The sequence below is a fragment of the Oryctolagus cuniculus genome, chromosome 18 (genome assembly GCF_964237555.1).
Source record: "Oryctolagus cuniculus chromosome 18, mOryCun1.1, whole genome shotgun sequence".
Lineage (NCBI taxonomy): Eukaryota > Metazoa > Chordata > Mammalia > Lagomorpha > Leporidae > Oryctolagus > Oryctolagus cuniculus.
Window position 1 is genome coordinate 67,645,091 of NC_091449.1, and position 7,056 is coordinate 67,652,146.

A 7,056-nucleotide genomic window follows, 5' to 3' on the forward strand; every position below is an offset into this window, starting at 1 on the left:
GCGTATCCAGGAAGTCGGCAGAGCCACGGGGCAGCACAGCAAACAGAAAACCCAAATGCAGGGTTTGTGCCAGAACGGAGAGACAGCGGGGGTGGGGAGAGGACGGAGAGGGTGGCTTTTACTTGGCTCCCGTGACCTGGGCTGGGCCGCCGTGAACCCCAGGCCCCACCATGGATCTGAAACGGCGACCCGCACCCGGCACAGGCGCGACCCGCACCCGGCACAGGCCCGCGAGGACGGGACACGCATGCGGCTGAAGTCGTGGGTTCTGAGCCGGGGACCACAGCCTGCATCCTGAATTGAGCCTCGAGCCCGAGGCCGGCTTTGCTCTCGGCTGTCCCCAGAGCCGGCAGAGCTGCTGGCCGCAGGGCACCGGGTCTTGGATTCCCTGCCCGGCGGCGGCCGTGGCGGAGATCGCCCGGCGGTGGCCGTGGGGAGGCGGAGCTGCTGTGTGCTTTCTCAAGCAGGGAAACTCGAGTGCTCCCGCATCAGCTACACACCCCGGGCGAGCAGGCTGCTGCCCTCAGACCTCCGTCGAGGGCTTCGTTGTGCAAAGTCCGCTCTGACCAAAAGGTGGCAAAGGGTACCATTCTCCCCGTTCTGCTGGCCCCAGCTGAGTTGCAGCACACAGATGCCGGCATGAATGTGCCTCTCAGTTTGGGCGGCTGGAGGTGGTGGGGGTGGGGGGGCAGCAGAGCTTAGGGGGAAGCCGAGACAGTGAGAAGCCGAGGGCAGAAAGTGTGAAACCCCCTCCACCTCCACGCACCGCGCCTGCACGGCGGAGCTGCTCCAGGGCTGCCGGAATTCTGCCTGGAAGATGAATGGCCCACTTCACCAGCCAGTGTCAAGTCGGAAAAACGAAACAAAACAAAGGCCCTTCAAAGTCAGTCTGGGAAGATAATGGGCTGGGTGGGTGGGAGGGGTGTGCGGGGGCCGGGGTGGGGGTGCTGGAAGAGGCAGCCCGGGCACCTGGGGACAGCCAGCCCGGGCGCGGGCCACAGACCTGCTCCCTCCACACCGCTGCCGGCCTCCCCCACTGGGATTCCAGCCCCCAACAGGGTCCCCGGTCACAGCAGAGCACACAGCACTGGGCTGCACAGTGGGGGTTACGGGGGCCCTCCGAGGCCACTGTGGGGACCATGCAAGTTACACCAAGTCTCTCCCCTTGCGGGACACAGGAGGTGCTGACCGAGTCCAGCTGCCCCATGGACATGCCGCCCAGCCCCTGGGCCTCAGAAAACTTCCCAGAACCCTCCTCTCACCACGCACGCACAGCCGCCCGGCTCTGCCCCCGGCAGTCCGCACAGGCTCGGCCACTGGTGTGCAGTTCGGGTGGACACGGCGGCAGAGCTCGGAGGGGACGCGCCAGGACAGCGTCCACCTTCCCCCCAGGCACCCTGCAGCTGGAGGGGAGGGCAGGGGCCCCCAGAGCGGCGCCCGCCCGGCCTCGGGGAGTGCTGTAAGCGATCGCACACCCACCAGAGCCAGGAGTGCAGCTGTGATACAAGGGGCACTCTCTGCAGGCGCAAACCCAGGGAGGACGCGCACACGGATTCCAAACGCTGCCGGCCTGGCTGCCTCTGGACCGAGGACCCCCCAGCCAGCAACCGCCTGCCCATCACAGCCCCCACCCGCCAGCTCGGGGTCTCCACCCCCGAGCTAATCAACGTCCCTGCAGTGCCTGCAGCTGGCCAGGCCCTGACAGCCCAGGCAGGGGACACAGGAGGGCGACGAGGAGCCCCTGCACCTGGAAGGAGGCAGCGTCCACTCTGGGCCCTCGGTCCTTTCTCTGAACGAGCACACGGGTGTGCACCAGGCGTGGAGGCCCCGCTTCTGTGTTTTATCTTCCTGCCTCTCAGAGCCAGACTGCGACCGAAGGCCCTTCCTTGGACAGTCCCCTCTTACTCCGGGGGGCAACCGTCCTCGGCGTCGGCAAAGGCGCTCCCCGCGGCTCTCTTGCTGGATGTCTGCAGAGCCGGCACCCACACATCTGCTTCACTTTACTTCCAGGGTGCACGGCAGGCAGGCAGGGGAGGGGTCCGCTACCGAGCAGCCCCACGCGCTGTGGCCCTCCCGCGCTTCCTGGCCAGGGACAGCTGAGCTGGCTGAGTCTGGAAGCCGCGGAGCTCCTGTGACGGCTGGGCCGCCCGGCAGTGAAACGCACGGAGGCCAGGGTTTGTTAACCTGATCAATCAAAAACACAGGGTGCACTGTGAGCTGGCGGCCGAGGGCGCGGCCCAGAACCACGCCGGTGGCTCCCCAGGGACGGATCCCAGTGACTGGCCGGCGGCACCCCAGGGCCGTGCGAAGAACCCCAGTGGCGAGCTGTCCCTGCCCTCACCTTCCTGTCGGGGCTTGCGAGGTGGCGTCTCTCATCTGGACACGGAAGCCGAGGCCCGCGAGAAGGGAGCGTGGCGGAGGTGCCGGGGTTCCTGCCCCGGCTGTCGGTGGACTCAGGGACGGGACCCGGAAGGCGCGGGCGTCCTGGAGGCTCCTCCACCTCCCGTTTGCCGCAAGCTGGGGCTGAGTGAGCCGGGGCTGAGCGAGCCGGCCTGAGTGAGCCGGGCTGAGCGAGCCGGGCTGAGCGAGCGTGAGTAACTCAGGCGCGTGCACACAGGCAGGATTCCTTCATGCACGGATTCCCCCCGGAACCTCAGCTTTGCAGCCCAGCGGGCAGTGAGCGCCTGTCCCGGCCCGGGCGCCACGTTCAGTGGGCCCTGCTCACTTCACCTGACCCCCCCAGGAAGCAAGAGGGCAACTTGGAATCTGGGGGTCCTGGGCTAGAGAAAAGGGCGCAGGAGAGGGGCTGCTTTGCTGGGGCTCCTCCCTAGCTGCAGCCCAGCCTCGGGGCCGGCCCCACCACGGTCCCCAGAACCACAGGTCCTCGGGCCCCGCTCCCACTGACGCCCAGGGCAGCAGACGGAGGAAGGAGGGGCCGGGCTCCCGCCTCCCCGAGGGCCCTCCCTCTTCCTAAACAACAACAAAACTACATACAAAGGTAGTCCACTACATTTGCGGAAAAAGGAATTGAAAGATAAGCTTTGGTGCAAAAAATAAAAATGTGAAATCCGTGTATGTAAGGAGATTTTTCATAATGTCTGTGAAAATGGAAAAGTATGCACGGATTTCAGAATATTTGTGCACAAAAATGAAGCACCTTTTCACTCCATTTTCCCAGGGGGTATTGGCAGCGGCTCTCGTGTGCACCCAGGTCGCCCTCCGAGGCCTTCTCGGCCATGCCCTGCCCTCGGTGCCACTAGCATGATCACAGGCAGGGTCCTGCCGAGCGCGGGTCTGTGTGCCTGCCTGTCCGTGTGCCTGTCTGTGTGCCTGTCCGTGTGCCTGTGTGCCTGTCTGTGTGCCTGTGTGCCTGTCTGTGTGCCTGTCTGTGTGCCTGTGTGCCTGCCTGTGTGCCTGCCTGTGTGCCTGTCCGTGTGCCTGTGTGCCTGTCTGTGTGTCTGTGTGCCTGTCTATGTGCCTGCTACATGCCTGTCCGTGTGCCTGTCTATGTGCCTGTCTGTGTGCCTGTCTGTGTGCCTGTCTGCCTGCCTGTGTGCCTGTCCGTGTGCCTGTCCGTGTGCCTGTCTGTGTGCCTGTCCGTGTGCCTGTCTGTGTGCCTGTCTGTGTGCCTGTCTGCCTGCCTGTCTGTGCGCCTGTCTGTGTGCCTGTCCGTGTGCCTGTCTGTGTGCCTGTCCGTGTGCCTGTCCGTGTGCCTGTCTAGGTGCCTGTCTGTGTGCCTGTCCGTGTGCCTCTCTGTGTGCCTGTCTGTGTGCCTGTCTGTGTGCCTGTCTGTGTGCCTGTCCGTGTGCCTGTCTAGGTGCCTGTCTGCCTGTCCGTGTGCCTCTCTGTGTGCCTGTCTGTGTGCCTGTCTGTGTGCCTGTCTATGTGCCTGTCCGTGTGCCTGTCTGTGTGCCTGTCTGTGTGCCTGTCCGTGTGCCTGCCTGCAGAGGCCCTGGCCTGCACAATCGCCAGGCTCGCAACTCCCAAGCTGCCGTGCGGTTCCCTGAGCACGGACAGCCGCTGTTGTTTTTTTTTTTTTTTTTTTAAACTTGCTCTAAAATTCCATCGCTACAGGGGATATCTGGAGCAGCAACAGTATTCTGTATGACACTCGCTGTAAAGACAGACACATGTCAGATGCCTCAAACAGTGTGGAAAATGACATCAGAGATATTTACTGGGCTGCAAAACAATGTTTGAAATCCATGCCTGGACTTCTTCATAGCGCACGAGTCTCACGACTCCCCGCAGACCGTCTCACACATCTGTGCAAACCCACAGAGTGTCCTGTCACCCGCGCTAACACGTAGCAAGAACCCATCAGTATTGGCTCATTGATGCTGACAGACAGACCACACCAGGGCCAAATAACAGCAACAGGGGGGCCTGGGAGTGGGGAGACAGAGACAGCGTGATTCTGCCTGGTTCTCAAGTCTAACATCACCCTCAGAAAATACAGCCTACTATGGAAAAACACCCACCGTTGACACAAGAGACACTTCTCTCTGCACACTGTCTCCTGTGTGTGTCCCCTGGAGACGACTTTCAGAAAGCAGAGACGCTCGGAACAGAAGCTCCCACCGGTGAGTCGCTGCTCCCGGGCCAGGTGCCGACTCCAGGGACGGATTCCAACCCAGACTGAGGCCGCCCTGAGAGCAGTGACAAGGCCCCTTTAAACGGACCGGAAGGCCGCCTTCCCTGCAGCCGGGATCAGAGGGTGCCCGCCTGCGGGGCTGCACGCCTGCCCCAGTCCACCGCCGGGGGAGGCGCCTGCCTTGGCAGCTGTGGGGGCGTCTGGGAGCCCCTGCCACGAGGAGTCCTGAGACCCCAGCTGAGCTGCCCTGCACTCGGACCTTGTCCCTGGTCAAGGCAGCGGAGGGAAGACAGAGCAGGAGCAGAGCAAGAGAGAGAGAGACAGCTTGACGGAGGGGAGAGGAGAGGGCACCGCCGCCTTCCCAAGTCCTCCCTGGGGAGAGGCCACGCGGTGGACAGGCAGGTCACACCAGGGCCACTGCGCCCTGTGCCCACCGAAGCCGAGGTGGCGCCACCAGGTGGCAATGGGTGAGTCAGGTTCCTGCAGGTGGATGGGGGCGGAGGTCCTGCGATTCCAGAGGGTCATGCACAGAGCCGGGGGCAGTGAGCGGGGTGGGGGGGTGAGCGGGGCGGTGAGCGGTACAGTGAGCGGGGAGGTGAGTGGGGGGGGGTGAGCGGGGCGGTGAGTGGGGCGGTGAGCGGGGCGGTGAGCGGGGCAGTGAGTGGGGGCGGTGAGCGGGGCAGTGAGTGGGGGGGGCGGTGAGCGGGGCGGTGAGCATACCGGCTTCCGTCGTGCAGGGAGCCGACCACGCGCAGCACCACCAGGCCGGCAGCAGGGGGAGGTGGGAGTGATCCTGCGACACGTTCCCCTCCCCCGGTCCACGGGGGCCACGAGGAACTTGTGCCACTGCACTGACTCCCAGGAGCCCCCCCCGCCGCCTCAGCCTCCATTGCTGGCACCACGCTGACCACACAGGACTATGAGGAGGACCGGCGGCAGAGAACACAGATAACCACCTTGGAAAGTGGGTGATGCTAATCCGGGGGAGGCCGCTGACCATCGCCGGGTACGCACCACCCAGGCGGGCCTGGTGGGTGCCCGGGGACAGCCTCCCGCCACGCCCCTTCCCCAGGGCTGGAGGGCGCTCCCTAGGTGGTGGGGGCACTGAGGATACACTCGAGCTCGCGCAAGCTCCAGCAAGCAGCGGCTGGCAGGGCCGCGCTCACAGGGTGCCCCACACCTTCCACGCGCTCGCACCCACAGCCTCGCCACGCCCACCAGGGTCCCGTCGCTCAGATCAGAAGGCCATGCGTCTGCCCACAGCCGCAGAGCTGGGGTTTGAATCCCACAGCCGGCCCCATAAGCTGAGGCCTGTTAGAAACCCAGAGCTAAGGAGGCAGGAAGAGGGGAGGGGAGGTACCAGGTCAGGGCCTGTGTGCTGAGGGCTGACGGGACAGCACCCAGAGCCCGGGAGGACAGCGCGGTGGCCCCGCTGTGTCCGAGCTGGAGGCTTCCAACCGGGGAGCTCATCAGACTCGGCCCACCTGTCTGAAAGAAGCCATTTGCTGCCAGACGAGAAGTGAATGAGCAGACGCAGAATGTGGCAGGGCCGCAGTGGCAGCGCACGGAGGCACCGGAGAACCGGACACAGATGGAGCAGAAAGGACGGCACGAACAGGAAGAGGTTCCGGGAGCGTCGGAGCGTCGGGAACTGTGGCTCCAGCGTCCACAGCAGCTGCCCCACGTTGCTCCCTCCCAAGTGCACAGCGTGGTATGTAGCCATGAGCAGGCTGCAGGCCCTGCTCCCCGACACGCCCGCTGCAGGGGACCAGTGAGCCTGAGCGTTTCTGCACCCGCGTCAGCCCCAAGGCTCCCGTCTGTACCCCCAAGGCTCCCGTCTGTACCCCCAAGGCTCCTGTCTGTATCCCCTAGGCTCCCGTCTGTACCCCCAAGGCCCCCGTCTGTACCCCCAAGGCTCCCGTCTGTACCCCCAAGGCCCCCGTCTGTACCCCCAAGGCTCCCGTCTGTACCCCCAAGGCCCCCGTCTGCATCCCAAGGCTCCCGTCTGTACCCCCAAGGCTCCCGTCTGTACCCCCAAGGCCCCCGTCTGTACCCCCAAGGCTGCTGTCTGTACCCCCAAGGCCCCCGTCTGTACCCCCAAGGCTCCCGTCTGCATCCCAAGGCCCCCGTCTGTACCCCCAAGGCCCCCGTCTGTACCCCCAAGGCCCCCGTCTGTACCCCCAAGGCTCCCGTCTGTATTCCCTAGGCTCCCGTCTGTACCCCCAAGGCCCCCGTCTGTACCCCCAAGGCCCCCGTCTGTACCCCCAAGGCTCCCGTCTGCATCCCAAGGCTCCCGTCTGTAGCCTGAGACAAACAGGAACCCCTGCTTCCCCTCTGAGCAGCTCTGGCTCCAGCTCCCTCTACCTGTGGACAAGATCGGTGGCTAACGAGGTCGCCCAGCAAACACGTGGCCCCCTCCCCCAGCCCTCCTCCCATGGGGGATCCATGGTGGTGGCCTTGAG

At 64.7% G+C, this 7,056-nt stretch overlaps 1 long non-coding RNA gene across 2 annotated transcripts; it reads right to left on the reverse strand.

The window, feature by feature from the left end:
* Nucleotides 1-418: 418 nt before the first annotated feature.
* LOC138846377 (uncharacterized) lies at nt 419-6,446 on the reverse strand. 2 transcript variants are annotated; one of them, XR_011383865.1, is made up of 4 exons: nt 6,079-6,446; nt 4,482-4,649; nt 2,342-2,580; nt 419-2,184 (listed from the first exon to the last, which is right to left on the reverse strand). It is a non-coding gene; the product is annotated as an uncharacterized lncRNA (long non-coding RNA). The 2 variants fall into 2 exon arrangements; XR_011383864.1 differs by lacking the exon at nt 6,079-6,446 and having other exon boundaries at nt 4,482-5,165.
* Between the last annotated feature and the right edge of the window lie 610 nt (nt 6,447-7,056).